Source organism: Hippocampus zosterae, chromosome 6 (genome assembly GCF_025434085.1).
Source record: "Hippocampus zosterae strain Florida chromosome 6, ASM2543408v3, whole genome shotgun sequence".
Classification (NCBI taxonomy): domain Eukaryota; kingdom Metazoa; phylum Chordata; class Actinopteri; order Syngnathiformes; family Syngnathidae; genus Hippocampus; species Hippocampus zosterae.
Window position 1 is genome coordinate 5620986 of NC_067456.1, and position 17976 is coordinate 5638961.

At 45.0% G+C, this 17976-nt stretch overlaps 1 protein-coding gene and 1 long non-coding RNA gene across 26 annotated transcripts in view; both read left to right on the forward strand.

The window, feature by feature from the left end:
• The window catches only part of LOC127601831 (uncharacterized), a 249400-nt gene that overhangs the window by 137497 nt on the left and 93927 nt on the right, over positions 1-17976 (forward strand). The window lies entirely within an intron of this gene.
• mef2cb (myocyte enhancer factor 2cb) overlaps positions 1-17976 on the forward strand; it is a 77894-nt gene that overhangs the window by 3958 nt on the left and 55960 nt on the right. For 4 of the 25 annotated variants that reach the window (XM_052067424.1, XM_052067427.1, XM_052067428.1 and 1 more), the window contains exon 1: positions 8270-8896. The gene's annotated coding sequence lies outside the window, so the exon portion shown is untranslated. Of the gene's footprint in view, positions 1-4377; positions 4484-8264; positions 8897-17976 lie in introns of those variants that run through there. The other 21 variants (XM_052067425.1, XM_052067430.1, XM_052067432.1 and 18 more) reach the window with 11 other exon arrangements.

Here is a 17976-nt window from a genome sequence, read left to right on the forward strand (position 1 = left end):
TCATACCATATTGGAACAAAGCATCTCGTACCATCTACTTGACTCTATTTTTGGTTAAAGCCATTTGTTAGAACTATTTGTCCTAAATGCGGATTGACAATGAAATGCCAACTGCATAAAGAAAAAAATCAATTGAATGGCAAATTTTTATGATGTCCTGAATTATTATTATTTTTTTTTTTTTTAAGGAATGTTTTCTGCTTTTCGATCATTCTGGTCACATTTGTGTGATTGCAACAAGGCTTATTTGTGAGCACCCCCCCAAAAAAATAATCTTTGCATCTGTGATTTTCTGTTTTATGAAACATTCCGCTGGAGTATGAGGCTACATGACTTAATTAAGTGGTTTTTGTCACCTTTGCTCACCTAATTATGCTGCACACTGGTAAAAATCCCTGCAACTATAATTACTGGTGATATTTCCCTGACTTTCATTACAAATCTGATTAATAAGGGGAGCCAAATTATGCTTAATATATTGCTTTGAATGACTAACACCAAGAACAAAGGCAAATCTGCTGGATTGATGGTGTGGGGGCGGTTGCCATGTTACGTGCAATATGGATATGGGCTCACTGGTGTGATGAAGGATGATCTACCCCCCCCCCCAAAAAAAAACAGGTCCAGTATGAGATTGCTATCTATATCTTCTATATATATATTGCGTGTCATCCCGCACGCGGTCTGTCCTTCCGTCTGTCCCTTTTCAAAACGTACCTACTTCACCGCGCCGCTGCGCGGCGCCATTGCGCCGCTCAGGCAGTGGCTCACTACGATCGCGCGGGCATCTTAGCGAAAATATGTTGTCTACCCACAAGCATTGCAATGAAATTGTTAGTTATTTAGTAGAGCTAAACATCTCTTTATTTTCGCGATAAGCAATGAAGATGAACAAAAAGTTGAACCAAGCAACAACACTTTTGTGGGCCGAAGGCCCACCTTACCAGCCTTCCGCAGGAACTAGCTGATGAGCCGCCCGGAGGGCGGCGAACCAGCTAGTATACTCATATATGAGATTGTCGAAAAGGTTTTAGCTATAGCTTTAGTACTGACTGCCAGATCCAAGTCTAATGTAATGTAAACAAAAAATAATTCATTCATTCATCTTCCGAGCCGCTTGATCCTCACTAGGGTCGCGGGGGGGTGCTGGAGCCTATCCCAGCTGTCTTCGGGCAGTAGGCGGGGGACACCCTGAATTGGTTGCCAGCCAATCGCAGGGCACACAGAAACGAACAACCATTCACACTCACACCTAGGGACAATTTAGAGTGTTCAATCAGCCTGCCACGCATGTTTTTGGAATGTGGGAGGAAACCGGAGCACCCGGAGAAAACCCACGCAGGCCCGGGGAGAACATGCAAACTCCAAACAGGGAGGCCGGAGCTGGAATCGAACCCGGTACCTCTGCACTGTGAAGCCGACGTGCTTCGACGGGCCGCCCACAAAAAATAATAATAATTATAATTCAGTCGGTAGAGCGTATGGGGTAAGCTATGTTGAAAATGGAATGGGTGCATGTCCAGAAAGCAATTCAAAAGAAGTGCACCTAAACGCGACTCACCACAACCAGCAGTGTCTCTCTCGTTTTATCTATTTATTTTATTTTATGTCAGGATCATAAATGAGAAGCTCCAAAGGCAACACAAATCACAGTTTGGACATTTGAAACTGCCCACCGGGTAAGAGACCTGTAGTGAGGTATCGTATCGACATTGCAACTTGATACTACTGTCAGTATGAGTGCAATGTTGAAAATAGCCATTCGGCACTAAATGCGGTCTTCTGCTCCCACTTCTGTATCAACTCGGTCGAGTTTAATGAGCTTGCAATGCAATGTATTTCTCCAAGAGTTGGGTCATCACGTCAGGCGCCGTCAAACTCGTCCCCAAAGTCAGCTGGGGAGCGAGCGAGCACAAGAATGATGGAAAGTTGTAAATACTTGATAAGCATCTTTCAGATACATGTGACACATAACAACTCGTGAGTGTTTAGCGGTAGCCGGCTAATTCCCCAGAGCCGCGCCTGCTTGACGTCTTCTGCTGTGAGTGGCAGCTTGTGTTTTCACGTGAGCCAGAGCCACAACAGATTGCGGCGGGCCTGTGCCGTTCCTCCGCCGCCCTGGAAATGTGTTTGTGTTGATATCTTTTGTTGAGGGGGGGGGGACATTCCTTTCTTTCCGCCTCTTTTTACAGAAACACGCATTTTTCCCCGGCGAGCTCTTCCGTGTGTCTGTGCGTGTGTGACACACGCTGTGAAGTGGCTGCCAGGAGAGGCTTAACTACCAATCCGAGCCAGATCGCTATCTGCAAACCACACGTGTGCGTTTCGTCCACTCGAATTATCCCCCCTCACCCCCTTCCGCATACCTCCCTCCTTTTTCTTCACGGCAAATGCCAAACCTGGCAAAAATTGCACTTACCTAAACGCCTTACGTGTGTCAACACAGGCTGGCGTGTTTGAATCGACATAATTGTTTTGCTAAACTGTTAATTTGACTTTGACGAGACAGTCGGCTGCACTTGCTCACGCCTTAAATAATGAGCTTAGGGATCACATTTATACAGTATGTGATCAAGGGCTCAGATATGTATTGAGTTGGACAGGAAAGGTTTCAGAAGGCAAACTTATACTGTAATTACATTCCATTTAGGATAAATGACTTTGGCTCAGGATGACATGAATGGCACAAAGTATGTTTATTCAATCTACAGTCGAGTTGATTTGTTCGCACGCAACTGCGCAGTGCGTATATCTCCGTCATAATATGTGCCGCGTGTGGTCATAGTCTTTAATGTTTTCATTACACAATGTTTAGACTCGACAAAGCTACCCCGCAGTCAAATATGCTACAGGTCTCGCTCTTTGCACAGTCTGACATAAATAATGCCACCTTGATTGTTTTTCAGCATTTAAATATACAGATGTGTCGTAAAAGTTTAGAATGTGATGGAAATGGAAATGATCTGCGGTCCAACTGAACTGTTGCCATCTTCACAGCTTAAACATTTGAGCGGGCAATTTTGGAACTTGAAGGTCATACAAATGCAAGACGCAGCTCGCAAGTTTGTTAAAACTGAAAAACGGCATTATTTAACTAAACGTGTCACGAAATGTGGCTTTTAAGATTCTTATCACACAAAATGTAAAAATAGGTCTCACCGTCCTGTCAATGAAAACTGATTCCGTAACCTTTAACCTGTCTGCTTCTGCAAAAAAAAAAAGCCTAAATATCAGGAAAAGCCGACCAGAACATCTGAACTTTATTTGGGGCGAACAATGCTAACATCAGACAAACGTAGCCCGATTTGTGGCACACAAGCGTAGTGTCTCGCAGCCGGTTTTGAGTTATCTTGATGCGTTTCTAGCCCATGTCACGTGACATACTCAACGATTGGTCGTGAGGCATCTGCTGTGCTTCGCACGTCAGAATTTTTGTTTGTCTTGTCATATAGTGTGACATGTCCTCGGTTCTTTGGCTTTTCAATTCATGCTACGTTTGCTAACTACAAAGCTAGCACCTGATTAGCAAACATGGTGTCATTCAACAAATGTGTTGTCTCACGTAAGTTCTTTTCGGAGAAGAGAAAATCCATATGGCCATCTCCTCAACATCCAGAAACGGGTCCATTCTTTCCTCTTTTTTTCTTCATTTTAGTCTTTTCAGAACATAAAAACAACGCACATTTACATCATGCCTCCGTCGTCCACATGACTACAGCTGCTTGTTCCGCCTCCCTCAACAGACCTGCGGCGATGAACTTAATCTTGAAGGAAGCATGCTTGATTGTGCAAGGTCTGGTCAGAGACGCAGAGCGAATTTTATCTGGCCGTCTGACAGCGTGACTGTCGTGAATGACGGGTAGTTTGCGAGTAGTTTGATAAGGCCATAAGAGGAACTTTAAATGGCGGCAGATGTGTGCGGACTCCCATTCGCATAAATTTCAAATTCATTGGTTCACTGTCTTATCACATGCTCTAAAAGGGTGTGCGTACTTGTGCAACCGCATTATATCAGCTGTTCATTTTTACTTCGCTCAAGATTTAATTTACAGTTTTTCACCATAGATCCCTCGTCAACGATTTTGTGACATCACACTGCATTATTTTGTACTTGTGGCCTGAGACTTTTGCACAGTACTCTTGTCCAGAGAAATGGAAGTGTAATATAGTCTTTTGTGAGATTTCACGTGTTCTGACAAACACACCCATCAAATTTGAACGCGTTTTGCACGCTAACAAACACGCCCTCACATCTATGTCAATGGTGTTGCTCCTGCACACTTCTATGAAAACAATTACCATGTTACTGACAGGTTCTCACTCCCTCCTCCTCCTCCTCCTCCTCCTCACGCTCGGCTCCTTTGCCTCTCGTTGCAGGTGCCAACCAAAGCAGATCCCAACCTTTTTTTTGAACATTGAGAGGAGCTCTCAGATGAATGACTAAGAAAGCTACGAGACGCTACTTGAAGGAACATTGAACGTGGTATGTTGCAAGAACACGCATCAAAAAAAGTGACCGTGGAGCTGCAGCTAAGCTCTCTGGCGTGTGTGTGTCTGTCTTTGTTTTGATGCTGTTGTGTTCACGACCCTCCCGCGACAGCGTGTATCGATTATACTGGTCAACGCATTTTTCATTTCGGTTTTTCTTTGTTTTCTTCAAATCGGAGATGAAAGTTTTTGGGGGGAGGGGGGCCTCATTCTGAATCTGCTGTTGTTGTTGTTTTTTTTTTCCTTGAGCATATCACTTTCATCATGATACAACTATGACAACAATAATATAGTCATATATTTAGTAATAATGATTAATTAAGTGTTAGGTTTTTGTTAACTAAAAATTACAATACATGATAAAATCCAAGCGGCCCGGTAGTCCAGTGGTTAGCACGTCGGCTTCACAGTGAAGAGGTACCGGGTTCGATTCCAGCTCCGGCCTCCCTGTGTGGAGTTTGTATGTTCTCCCCGGGCCTGCGTGGGTTTTCTCCGGGTGCTCCGGTTTCCTCCCACATTCCAAAAAACATGCGTGGCAGGCTGATTGAACACTCTAAATTGTCCCTAGGTGTGAGTGTGAGCGTGAATGGTTGTTCGTCTATGTGTGCCCTGCGATTGGCTGGCAACCGATTCAGGGTGTCCCCCGCCTACTGCCCGGAGGCGGCTGGGATGGGCTCCAGCACCCCCCGCGACCCTAGTGAGGATCAAGCGGTACGGAAGGTGAATGAATGGATGAATGATAAAATCCAAATCAAAGCTAAAAGCAAAAAATGAAAATATCTCAAAAACCTGATGTGCTGGGGGAAGAAAAGTAAATACAATGTTGGAATGAGTGTCAAAAATACACTTGCGGACCTCTATAAAGACATCTTTGATTCAGATTTGCTGTTGACTCGTGTTATCGTAGGTCTGGGCAGGGCAGAGGAAATGCTATTAAAGATTAAAAGGTCAGGTGATGTGAAGGTGGTATCCCGAGTCATCAGACACCGGCAAGGTTGCATTACAAAAACGCAATGGCCAGCCGTCAAGCAGATTAGACAGCTTGATTTATTTATCAACTGATTTGATAGGCTGAAATGCCCCGTGCACCCTTCCTGACTAGATTAGGTGAAAGCCACACAAAGCTTCTGCTTCACAGGTGAACTTGAAAGGAAAGAAAGACAAGGACGTTGCTTGGTGTCGACTTACTCAAGTGAGGCTCATAAGAGAAGTGTGTGTGTGTGTTTTTTTAATTGGATGTAGTTTGGGTGGGCTATTAGGATCATAGTGCAAAGGTACAGTATCTCAACTGGGACTTATACGGAAGGGTTGGAGGGGACACAAAGCCACAATTTTTTCAAACTTCATTTATTAATCGCTCCCCATGTTTTTCTTTGACTTTTTTGCACACCCATACCTTTCATCATGCATTTTTCCATTTGCTATATTCACCAGAATAATGGGCTGTGTGAAGGTTTGAGATTCAAACCGAGGTCCTTCGAACTGTGAGGCAAACTAGCTAACCACGACAGCACAGTGCAGCCGCTCCCCAGACCATAGTGACCAAATATGTTAAGTAGCAGTAAGCAAAAATGCCTTTTTTTTTCTTTTTTTTTCCCCCTCTGGCGTTCTTGCAGTTGTGGCCTGTAATTTACTTTCAAGCCAATGCAATAAGCACTGCACGTGTAAGTCCGTAAAACAACGTCAATCACTAAAAATGGTGGCTATGGCAACGGAAGATGCTCAACTCTTACATTGCAAAGCAGCGTCGCATCGATGTGATTTTGAATGCGTTACTTTAAAGTAAATGTTTTATTTTCCTAAAGTTTATTATACACATGGTTTGATGACAAACCAAACAAGCATTGAACGGAACACGCTGGAACCATTCGAAATCTTCCCTTTGGCAGCTATATAATATTCAAATAATAGAGCGGGATTATTACAAGGCCTATCTGGGATTCATCTTTGTACATAAAGCCATGGTGATGCCTGTCTGGCGCTTATCTGAAGTGGCAAACTTGCTGCTTTAATTGTTATCGTCACAGCAGTGGAGTGGATGTTTTGAAATCATGCGGTTGGAAGGATAAGGGTTTTGCTAATTCCCCATGCTTACTGTCTGTGTCAGGTCTTATCATCTGGAGATAGTGCCTTCTTCCACAATGAGTGGCGCCATGCGGGAGGTGGAACTTTTTTGACGGGGGACCACCAGGGAGGGGGCGGGGGGGGACTGTGTTCGGAGATTCACATTTAACAAAATCTGCAGATGGCATTTCTATAAAAGCACCATTTACGATACTAGAGCACGCCTAATCGGACTCTCAGGGTCAACGTGGTACACACTAGATTGTAAATCTAGAGAGCTTCGGCAAACCAGGCTAATTGCTAAGCTAACCTAAGGTTGACACGGCTTGTGCGTTTAATACGGTGCACTCGAGTACACTTTTCACAGATGTCTGGCTGGAACCACGTTAAAGTGGAGTACATCCAACTTTGCAAAGCAAAAGGGCAGGCGAATTTATAAGCTGCTGGACTTTGGCTAGAAAATCGTACTTGGAAAAACTGAGCTGAATGCTGGAAATGAACTACTCTACGCTACGTCCTATGTCACCCTGGAGGAGTGGCATGTGAGGTTAAAAGTACACTAGTATACATTCATTCATTCATTCATCTTCCGAGCCGCTTGATCCTCACTAGGGTCTCGGGGGGTGCTGTAGCCTATCCCAGCTGTCTTCGGGCAGTAGGCGGGGGACACCCTGAATCGGTTGCCAGCCAATCGCAGGGCACACAGAAACGAACAACCATTCGCACTGACACTCACACCTAGGGACAATTTAGAGTGTTCAATTAGTTTTGGAATGTGGGAGGAAACCGGAGCACCCGGAGAAAACCCACGCAGGCCCGGGGAGAACATGCAAACTCCACACAGGGAGGCCGGAGCTGGAATCGAACCCGGTACCTCTGCACTGTGAAGCCCACGTGCTAACCACTGGTCTACCGGGCCGCCCCACTAGTATACAATATTTATAATATTCATGATGTGTATTTGTTTTGCAATCGAGTCCTGCGATTTGAATTTGACTGTTGAGGTCCGTGCGACTACAGTAATATTCTCAAAATTACATGACAACAGTGTGGTAATTTTTTTAAGTTAATATAGCTTTGCTTTCAGGCAAGAAATTAAAGCTCCACACAATGTAAATTTAAGAAACAAAAAATCATTGTTCATTCGTGAAATTGTCATATTGTGAGCGTTTAATAAAAGCCTTTCCTGAGGTAACTGGGGTTAAACCGCAAAAACAAAATGCTCCACAAAATCAGGAAGTTGCTCCTCAATTGAAGACATTGATTCGGAATTTAAAAAAACATTTCAAGACTTGAGTTTATCGTCAAATACCAAAAAAAAAGTGATGGCGAAACAGAGAAATGCTTTCTTTTTTACGTTTATAAATTCCCGCCTTCCATGCTTTGCCATACAATGCAATATGAGATCAGATCCACAAAAACTGAAAGTTACTCCTCAAATGAAGCCAGATTCGCATTACTTTTATGAATCCACTTTTTGTCACATTTGTTTTCTTGAGTTTTAAAACATGTGCCTTGGCTCACTAAATATCGGGGCAACAAAGGTCCACTTGGGGTTGGGGATGAGTGGGGGGGGGGGGCGCTCGTGCTATAACAAACCATTAGATCCGAGTTGCCTCCTTCATAAAAGTCCTGTTCCGGGCAAATATGATCCCGCCCCCCCCCCCCCCCTTTTTAGTACTCAACCAAAAAAAAAAAGAAGAAGAAGCCACGCGCTAAGAGGAAATAAAAGAGCGCCTTCATGGAAAGACTCTGTCACGACTAATGGGAAGGAGAAGAAAGAAACAAGACCACCAAGTCAAACAACCCCCCCAGTTCTCTCTCTCTCTCAGACCAAAGCAGACGTTCCACGGTACACCAGCACCACCTTCACCACCCACCGGCACCGATCCACCGGGTCTGTACGAGACGGACACTCTGCTGCGCGCCCCTGCCGTCGCACACGCTCCCTGAGCGATTAGAGAGAGAGAGAGAGAGAGAGAGAGAGAGAAGGGAAGAGAGAGAGAGAGAGCGAGAGAGAGAGAGAGAAGGCGCTCGTAGTTCTCCTTGACATTGTCGAGACTCTCAGCGTGTACTGTAGATGACTTTTTTTCCCTCCCAGCGGCGTCCTCTGCTAAATTGCGCTCCTGGATTTTAAGTGCGCGCTCGATCGGCCCCCGAGTCCGTCCTCTAAAACCGAGCGGCTGTCTCGTGTCCTGTCAGTGCTGTGCTGTGCCGTGCCGTCCCGTCCCGTCCCGCCCGGACCCGGAGCCCGACCAACCCACCGGCGGACCTGCTCCTCGCTGTTCGCAACCTTTCTTCCACATTGACGCCCAGACGGATGCGTTTTCTGGCTGCTTTAAAAGTAAGTCGAAGCGAGCGCGCGTACGTACGTCGCTTTTGATAGTTGGGCGGTTGTTTTTTTTTTCTTCTTTTTTTTACCCCCCCTGTCATTTGTTTGTTTTGTTACGTTATCCACTCTCGTGAGGCGCGCACCTTTCAACAAAGTTAAAGTTGCGGTGACAATCGGCTGATAAAATCGTTGTTTGTGGTCTGTTTGGAGCGTGAGGCTCATCGTGTCCACATGCAGGCGCACACCTCAACGATTACAGATAACTCAACGCACTTTATTTGACTTTAGAAAAAAAAAGTGGATTGTACTTGACGCTTATTAGTATGACATTTAAAAGTGAGGTGGACTTTCTGTGGAAATAAAGGGACACTCAAGAAGTGTCCTCTGAAGCGTTGAAAGGAAGCTGAATCATTATTTTAAAATTGGAAGTGCATCTAATAAATAAATATGGACAATCACACGGCAGGCGAGCGTCTTGGGTTAACGGTTGGACGGGTTTAAACATACGGGTGCACTGTTTGAACAACAACAACAACAAAAATTTTTACTTAGTCTTGATTAAAAATTAACAATAAGATATTGTATGAATAAATAATACAGCAGAGGTCAAGTGTACTAAAATTGATGATGGGCACTACTGGCCCTTTCAGGCTATGTGAAACCTTATTATTATTATTTTTTTTAAATACGCAGTGTAAATACGCTATTTGGTGTCATTAATTTGAAGTGCAATTTCATATGTTCACTTAAACCTGTTGCAGCCTGAGTCGTAATAATGTTACCATAATTAACCTGTCAACTTTGAGTCGTTGGTACATTGGAAATTAAACTGTATTTATGAAACTTTTTTTTCCACCCCCGAAATTACAGCACTCATTTTAAAATGTAAAAAAAAAAAATCCCAAAGCAGTCTGTTTAAATATAAAACTTCCTTGTGGCGTTCACACTCACGGGTGTTATACGCGCGCACACACACACACACACATGATGAATTGAAAACAGCAAATACGCTCTTTGTTCCAATGACCCTTCGTTTTAAATGGCATTAATGTGGTTCTCGAAAGCTGGAGTCACGGCACATTTTTGTAATCCGCAGCGATTCAATTTAAAGTATGAATTAAAATTCTTTTTCCAAGTCTTCAACAGCATGCCAGCCTAAAAGTTGCGTTTCGAGTGCTTAAAGTATAGTTGATTCAAATTCTACAGGATACATTTAAGATAAGATAAGAAAAGCTTTATTAGTCTCGCAATGGAGAAATTCCCTGCATAGAGCTTGTGAAAGTTTTTTTTTTTTTTTTTTACTTTTCCAGTGAAAATGGTTTTAGTGTAAGCCAAATATTAGTCCCTTTGCCCCCCTCCTGTGGCCACGGTCAATGAAGTTGTCCTGTCTGGCCTGTTGCTCTCTTGGGATTTAGCGTTGGCTTAATCCGCTCAGAGGAAGGTGAGTGCTCGCATGTGGACCCACGATTACACACTGAGGACTCTGTCAACCAAGCACTGTAATCTCAGGGAACCCGTGCAAGCACGCACACGCACACACACACACACACACACACACACACACATATAGACAAAAAGCATATCCTGTCCCCTTAACGCTCACTCACCCTAACACTGTCCTGCCGACTTTTTGTTTCCTCTCTTCTCCCTGCGGACAAATCATGTGGGATTTTGGGCACTGATTCACAAAACCAACAATGACAACACACACTTGCCCCTCTCATAGAGGGATTAGAGGGTCACGTGGCCCTGTGATTGGCCGGGGCATTGAGCCGATTGTCAGGGCACTTTGCTGTACACTGGGGGCTCAGCGAGGCTTTACTTCAAGGAAGAACTCTGTGTGTGTGCGTGTGTGTGTGTGTGTGTGTGTGGTGTGTGTGTGTGCGCGTGTAAGTTTCATCAGCAGATGCAATGCATTTAACATACTTTATAACAGTGGCAACCCCCCCCCTCCCCCTCCCCGAGCTTCTTTTTACTTAAATTGTGTCTTTTTCTTTTAAATGTAGCAGAAAAAAATATGGCAAGTGTATCACACGGACATGTAAACCCAAAGAGGGAAAAAAAGAAATGCACATTTCACAATTTGCCCCTCATGGAAAACCAGATCTATGATAACATTTAGCTTCATGGGAACATCAGAGGCGCTTCATGTATAAGCAAATAATTCAACAGCCCCCTTTGGTGTGCTTTAAAGTACCCCCGTGCCGCTCTTCTCCGACGGCGTTTCAAAGATTTTGGAAGAGGTTTTGCAGCGTTTGCTCAGTTAACCATCATCAGAGCGCTCATTTGCACACTGCAGGTTTGGCAAGATGTGGCGGGAGATCTCAAAGTGCCGTAATTGGACTTCATTCCCCTTTGGCTGAAAGGAGAAGGTGATAGGGGGAGTCAAGTAAATCAAATCACGAGGACCAGGTAGCGCGGCGATAAAAAAACAGGAGCTAAATATGAACCAACAAAGGTCGTTCTTAAGATCATTTTGACCGACGCAAAGGCAAATTTGCAGCTGGCTGTTGTGAAGCAGATGAAAAGTTTCTTCCTGACTCAAGGGCTTGTTATGGAGTTTGTTAAACAAGGCCAGCCAGCCTTTTATGCCGGTAATGAAATTATTATTGCACTAATGAAATTAGAGAAATTAGACGTGACCTCACTTTTTCATCTTTTTCTCCGTCTTCAAACTGGCTGCACCGCCTTATAAAATGTGATACAATGCAGCGAATCCAAATAAACAGCACCCGCGCGGGCTTTATGCTGAATGCAAATATTTGAATATGTTCTTATTTTTGCATAATGTTGCCAAGTCGTGTGTGTGTGTGTGTGTGTCTTTCTCTCTCTCTCTCTAGTAATTAGCGCTGATGCTCAGCAGCCTTCTTGTGTGTGTGTGTCTGAGTGTGTGTTTGTGGGAGGTGGTGATGGTGGGGTGTGGGGGGGTGCGCTCGTTCACTAGGGTGTTAAAGATCACAGCGGAATAGATCAGCCTTTGATGTTTAATTGTATTGTAAAACACACTTTAGAATATTTTCTCTCTAAAGTTGTTTTTGTTTTCAGCTGCTTTGTGTTTGCTGCTTGTGTTTGTGTGCGCATTTATTGTCTGTGTTCGCACATAGGAATGTTTATGCTTTTGTTTTTGTTTTTTTTTGCCCGAGTCGTATGAGGTTCTACCTGGTGTCTATTCCAAATGAAAATCATCTCTGTTCTTGTCTGACAAAAAAAGTGTTTGATTTTTGAGGACCGAAAAGAAAAATGGAGGGGGGGGGGAGAAAAAAAATCAAATCATATTCCTTAGTTAATCACGCCTCCCATTTTTTTTTTTTTTAAATGACGCCATAGTGATGTCGCAGTGAACAGGACGTCCTGCCTCCTCCTTCCTGTTTCCTGTTTCCTGCCCGGCCTGTCGGTCACGATGGCGGTGGCGGGCCTGCTGGGTGGTCCGCAGGCAGCCGCGCGCTGACCACACAATGGTATCGTCAGCATTAGCCCACCTAAAGAGACACCCGAAACACCTCTCGCCGTGCTCGAGGCCGGCTCCTTGAAATATTTGGATAGGGAGAGCAGGAGGGAGTTGTTGGATTGCTTGCGTATGATAAGACAAAGGAAACATTTAGATAAAGTTTGTTACATTTCGCTCTAAATATTGAAGTTGTGCGGGCTCGCTTGTTCCGATTGAAAGTTTTTTTTTTTTCGAAACGAGCTCATTTTTATTTGAGACATTCAATTTAAATCTTGTGAGAATGCCAACGTGTTATCTTGGACCACCACAGGTGTGTTTATCTGTTTTGATATGATGTGCTTGTGTCGTATAGAACTCGAGTCCATCCGTAGATGCAGCGAGCAATAGGCACCGCCCCCCCCCCGCCCAACTTTCAACATATGTACTCTTTAATGTAGTCCACATTTGGACGACACTCGCGATCAAACAAATGAATAAATGCGGGAAAAAGAGATAAAGAGAGCGGTTCAAAAATGTTCTTCCCGTTGACTGTAATTTATCTTCGTCCCGCCTGCGACGCGGCGGAGTCATTCGGTAGTCCGGCGAGACTGCATAGAGGTGGCTCTGTGCACGAGCACGCATCCATCTGAAGCGTCTCCTCTGCGCCGCCGCCGCCACCTCCGTTCCCGCGATCGAGTATTTTTAGACGATCTCGTGTTGACACATGAATCCACTAGGGGGGAAAAAAATGACTCAAGTTTTTAGCCGTTCTGTTGCCACTGTCTCACAAAGTCATCGGTAAATCTCCTCCCGCCGCGATGGACAATATGGTCACGCTAATTCATGTCACATTCGAAGGTTACGACTCGTATGAGTTTAAGCATTTCTGAGAATCAACACTCGGGAACTCTCCGTCTCGAACAAGAGGCTTCCACCTGCCAAAGTCCACACCGGTGTTCCTTTCCGGCGTCATCTGGGCCGTTCCCACACTTGTGAAAGACTCGTCGTCCGCGCAGGGTACTAACGCGGCCCTCGAAAGTGAAACCCCGACCTTATATCCTCTTTCCTTTAGGTCTGGCCCATGTACGGTAGCACTATGATGCAGGCCCCTTTTTTCCAAAGTGCAGCTTATGATGTCATTAATTTTATTCCGACTTTATGGATGCTTCGTCCGGAGGAGGGGGTGGGGTTGGGGGTGGGAGACAATGGAGAGGAGCAAGAAGATGGAGAGAAGGGAGGGAGAGATGGTGTTGCGGAAGGAGATTTTCAGTGGAGGAGCATGTATAATGAATGAGGGGGGCACTTTGTTTGAAACTCCAGCCTGGCGTTTCACTTCAAGCCTTGCTGGCCGGAGTGGGGGCCTCGCTCTCTCTCACGCACCCTTTAGAGATGCTTTCACCTGGCCTGCGTTGCGCTTCCACCCAGTGGAAAAACAAATAGCCTTGTAGAAGTAGGCTCGGAGAGAGAGCGAGAGCTGACAATGGGCGAGAAGGTCAGGTGGAAAAAGGGTGAGGAGTGGCTGAAAGAGAAATAGAGAGAGAGAACGAGGGAGAGATGTGAGGCTTGTATAGCGCTCAGACGATAGTGGAGACTACTGGCACCCGGCCTACACTTCCTAAATAGTGCCTTCTACAGAAATAGCTCAGCCTTGATATTGACTTGTGTGCGTGTGTGTGTGTGTGTGTGTGTGTGTGTGTGTGAGAGTGTGTGTGCGCGCGCATGCGTGCATGCTCAATAGAGTGACACATCCATTGTTTAGTCCGTTTTTTTTTTCCACACTTTGCTAGTTAACTTTTTGGCACAGTGCATGTTCATAAGAGTAAGCCAAGGGGGCGTGGCCTCGATCGTGCCGGGATAAAAATGGCCTCTTGACTTATTTTTGGCCCTTCGCTAGCCTGACGGCATTTAAAAATAGTCGAGGAAGTGTGGGAGATACCTGCCGTCGCTCCGGCTTCGCTCCCAGGGCCTCCTCGCTGTATCCATCCGCTGCCAGCGAGCTCCCAACGACGCCCTTGGGAGCCGTGCAAACAGGATGGGGGTGTGAGAAAATCAGTGACTGAGGAAGAAGAAAAAAAATTGTGTCATAAAATTAGGGACATGGTCGACAAAGATGTTGCGGCAATTCAAAAGTAAAACTTTATGGAGTGGTGGGGTGTCCTTAGAATTGAACTGCGGGGGTGCTAAGCCTTTATGGGCTGGGGTAGGGGGGGTGCTATATTTATTCCTTGACATTTTTGAGAAAAATGATTTTGAATCTATTGTTTCCATGCTTGATCAAAATAATATACAGCAAAAAAATGTACATCAAGCGAAAGCAACAGAATTATAAAGGAAAAAATTTAATTCAGTAATATTAAATGCTGCTGTTTTGGTTAGCAACACACACAGTTTCTTTCATGTCAATTTTTTTTCCATTGGCTGAATGAATGAGGGGTGGTTACAGTTTCTACCAGTTTATTTTCTTTGTAATTTATTTTCAGGGGATTTCAACATTCGCATTTTTTTTTGAGACACTTATTTGACTGAGGGAGCACTATTTGAAGAAGCACGGTACTTGGACTCGGCATGCGAGGTCACAGGGTGCTTTTCTCTCCTCACTGCCATCTGCACGCCGAGGTGTTAATTTTGTTTCTGAATCTCGGGCATATGTCATGTGAGCACTGTCAAGAGTGTTGACTTTCTTTCATCGCCTCATGTTCCCAGTGACAAACAGCTAAAAAAAAAAAAAAAAAAAAGTTTGAGGAGGAAATGGGACTCTTCTACATCTTTGTGTGTTATTATTATTATTATTATTTTTAGAATATTGCATGTGGAACGTGTTAGTTGCCCTTTAAATGAGTCACACCGCGCCGCTCCGGCCCCCCTCCAAAGTTGATGGCCAATAATCATATGAAGAGTTGGCCTGAGAAAGAGAAATATACAGACTCAAAGGCGGGAATCAGTGAAAATCATTAGTGCCCTTGGTGTTTTTTTTATTTCTTTCACAGCCAGAGAGAAATCATTCTATATTTCCAATGCACCCCCTCACATCCCCTCTGTGTGTGAAGGGAATTGAGCGGCCTGTTATTAATATGCTTTTGACAGCTTAATTTGATAAGCGGGCTACTTGTTAAAGAAATCTCAGATTGTTCTCTATGAAAGAACACCCCCCACCCCACCCCTTCTTCTTCTTCTTTTTTCCCATGTTCTTCAAAATGCTGCCCGTCGATGACCCACTTCTGAGAGGTGGTCGAAAAAACAAGGAAGAGCAGTGCAAAATCCACAGGGAGAAGAATAAGAAGGCAAAGAGAGGGTAGCGAGTGCGCTAGAGAGAGTGAGAAAGGGATATGTGGGAAGTTAACGCAAATGCTTTTCTCTCTCTCTCTCTCTCTCTCTCTCTCGGCCGCCTCCTCACTCGCCTTCCTCACCCATCTTCGGCTCCTCTTCCCTAATCAAGGGAGAAATGCTTGGAACGATAACAGGGATTAGCTCGCAGCGCTCAGCAGCTCCCCTTGGTTAAGTACACATGTAATACGTTGTTTATTTGATATAATGCACAGTAGGAGCCACAGAAGCCGGCGCTGCGCCGCCCGCTGCCGCCGCCACACACACACACACACACACACAATCTAACTATACACAGTATTCTCAGGATCAAGTCATTCACGAACCAAGCTTGTTTTGTTTCTTAACGAGTTTATTCATCTAAATTTCATCCCCGTTTTTAGACATCCACTCCAAAACAACACATGACTCGGCCAGTCATTCCATGGAATCGTTGCGCTTTCATCCAAAGTGTTTCATAAGTTGCACGAAAAGGGTTCATCTGTCGACAATACAAGCTTTTGTTCACAACTCAAGGCAATCCGCAACAGTCAGGCGGCGTTGGTGTAACGCAAACTGTCAAAAGTTAGCCCTTCACAAGAAAAACACTACTGTAACAGTTTCACGTTGTGATTTATTCAGCAATCACACTCAATAAACAAGCACACAACAGCTTGAGTGCGACTGTCGAATCAAGCCACCAGGGAGCCACGGGGAGGCTTGTTATTACCTTGAGTTGTGAATTGAAATTTTCCTTAATTTTGGTGAACCCTTTTTATTCGATACATAAAAATGTGAACGTCATTGTAAATGTTCAATGATCCACTTCAATAGTAATTTTGGTTTATTTCACCCCATTTATACTCTATAAAATGCATTTTATGTAAATATTTTGAGGTGTCGGGAACAGATTATTTGGAGTTACACTAGTTTCTGTGGGACATGTTGCTTTGGTTTTCGTACAATTCGTTTTCTGTCCGATTTTTTTTGGAACGGACTAATCATAAAACGTTCCACCGTATCCATATAAAATAAAATAAACAAGAGAACTCCACATGAGCAAGCATTTGGTGATGCAGGCAAGGAAAAACTCCCTCTAAGAAATGGTAACCCAGGCTCTACGGGACGGCCATCTTCCTTGGCTGGTTGGGCTTGTGATGTAGAGCAAGCATGGTATGGAACAGAGGGGTAGAGCAGCCGGGGGGGTGGGCCGACAGAAAAATGGGAACAACTACAGCCATACCAACAGCACTAATCACACATACAGTGTGACCGTGCGCAGGTATGTGCAAACACACGCGTTCACACACCCCGCCGCACAAGTTCCCACACACAGCTGCGATGCAGGTCACTTGCAGTGAGGGGTGAACACAGTGAGAGAAAACACTATGGAATCAGAGGGGCGCTCAAGTGTGCGTCATGTGTGTGTGTGTGTGTGTGTGTGTTGGCGGAGGGTGGGGTGGTGTGGTTGTATAGCATTCTCAGGCCTTCTTTGGGTCAGAAGGCAAGGGGATTTTTGGGGGAAGGAATTGAGTGATATGAGAAAAATAAATGAAGGGGAGGAGAAGGAGGGAGGGAGGGGTGTTGTGCCCACTCGTTTCTTGTTGTGAGTTTGTGTGGAAAAAGCTTGCGAAAGGGGACATGCTCTGCTATCATTAGCAAGGGGCGGCGGTGGTGGAGCGCTGGGAGGGGGCAAGCGAGGTTATGTGAACGATGCAGCTGTCCTCGTAGCGCAGGGATTTGAGTGCTCCCGATGTTGATGATGAAGACGATGGTCGTGGCGTTAGGGGAAGTCCGGGCAGCACAGGTCCTTTCGCTGAACCAGAAGCAGGAGATGCAACCTTGTGAACCAAACAAGTCTTCTCGCCCCACCACTCTCGCTCTTTATTTCCCAAATAGGAAAAATAAATAAGTAACGATGGATGGATGCCTGATGGCAAAGATAGGAGTGGCAGTGAAATGAGGAGGAGGAAAAAGAAAGCTGTCATGATTTATACATATGGGGTTAGGGTGAGGGGGAGGGGGGGGCACTTATGTACATACTCCCATTTGTGGATTTCTCTGTTGCTTGTTATGGAATGCATTGGCCACAACATTAGGTACCCCTGCCTGCGCAGTTCAGGATCTTCTTGACAAGAGCTTTGTCTTACTTAGGCTGCTTTATTTCAGGCATGGGCAGCTTCAATGTTGGAGGGGGCCACATGAGACCACGCACTTACCAGATATATGATTAAAAAGCTATTTTAAACATTCATTCATTCATTCATCTTCCGAGCCGCTCGATCCCCACTAGGGTCGCGGGGGGCGCTGGAGCCTATCCCAGCTGTCTTCGGGCAGCAGGCGGGGGACACCCCAAATTGGT